This window comes from Tenrec ecaudatus, chromosome 4, assembly GCF_050624435.1.
Source record: "Tenrec ecaudatus isolate mTenEca1 chromosome 4, mTenEca1.hap1, whole genome shotgun sequence".
NCBI lineage: Eukaryota > Metazoa > Chordata > Mammalia > Afrosoricida > Tenrecidae > Tenrec > Tenrec ecaudatus.
Genome location: NC_134533.1, coordinates 48910327 through 48912018, shown reverse-complemented (window position 1 = coordinate 48912018; position 1692 = coordinate 48910327).

Genomic DNA, 1692 nt, shown 5'->3' with positions numbered 1-1692 from the left:
GAGTCCTATCACAAAAACGCAACATCTCTGTCAATGATAATAATAATAATTAATAATAATAATAATAAATAGAGCGAACTAGCCCCGAACCCTTGTCAGGTATAAAATACGATTCCTGGGAATGAAGTTGGTAGATCTAGGAACAGTGTCCTGAAACGCAAGGCCATTTATTTATTATAAAAGTTAATCCCAAGGCCATTTTAGTGTCACATGCATCTGGATTTTTAGGCCTAACTTAAGACCACGTGTGAATTTCCTTTCACATGTTTAATCATCACAAGATAAGGAACACAGGCTGTGTCAGAAGCTAACTCTGGGAGGCTGGCTCAGACATTGTGTCTGTCCCACATACACAGTCGCTCCGTCTTCTTTGGTTGCTGACTATGTGCCCGGGGTTTGGGATTTAGGATTGAACTCAAAATGCTCTCCATTGCCCCAAAAGCTCACAGTTAAGACATAAGAGCCCCCAAATGATGAAATAACTTCGGTCAATGGAGAACTTGCCAAAAGAGCAGCAGAATCCAAACGCTTGGAAGGAATCTGTCTGCTCTCTGTTTCTGAGCGTGAGAGGAACGTTGGGTGTCACAGCCACAGGAGCACTGACTGCCACCCGGCCTCATCAACGCGCTCCTTGCTGCGAACGCCGGGACCCTGTGAAGTCTCCTCTCCCTCACAGCTCCTGCAAAGGACTAGTCCTGACCTCGTCGCCGAATGACTGACAGAGGTGGCAGTCATTCTTTTAGATGTTTACGTGTTCGTTATCCTGTCTCAGTGCTCAGTTAACAGCTCTTTCAGCCCCCTCGTTGAACAGGACAAAATCTTGAGTATTTTGAGTTGCTTGTCTTTCCCTCACCTCGATAGTGAATCAATTACTAAATTCCCTTTGATCTACCCCCAATACATGTCCCTCATCCCCACTTTCTTCTTTCCACTGCTACCTCTCTAGACGAACCCCACCTTCATGGCTCACCTGGATCACCGCGATAACTCCCTAAGCAGTGATTCTCTGCCTTCCTCATGCTGTGACCCTTTCACATCATTCCTCATGCTGTGGTAACTCCCCACCATAAAATTATTTCCGTTGCCACTTTATCGCTGTCATTTTGCTACTGTTATGAATTGGGCAGCCCCTGTGAAAGGGTCATTTGACCCCTAAAGTGGTCACAACTCACAGGTTGAGAACCACTGCCCTAAATGATCTGCACAGTTCTCTGTTGCTCTTTACAAATCAGTTTTCTTACACACTCAAACACCACACAAAAAACAATAACCGGGGGGGGGGACCCCAAAACTCACTGTCTTCAGTTGATTCTGATCCATAGGGACCCAGCAGGACAAAAGAGAGCCGACTCGTCTGGGTTTCTGGGCTGCAAATGTTGCTGGGAACAGACAGCTCATTCTCTGTGCAGGAGCTGCTGCCGGTGGGACTGCTGACCTTGAGGTCATGGCCCCATTCTGTGTCCTCTACCCGATCCTTGGTGTGTCCTGAGAGGATGATTGTTGGCAATTATGTCTGTCCATTTCATGGAGGGTTTCCCTGGTTTTTGTTGAGCCTCTATGTTACCCAGCATGATGTCTTTCTCAACAACTGGCCTTTCTTGATGACTTGTCACCACCATACCACCATAGCTCTTGGTTTCTCCTAGTAGGCATGGGGGTGGGCTGGGGGTGGGGCTGGGGAGAGCTGTATCT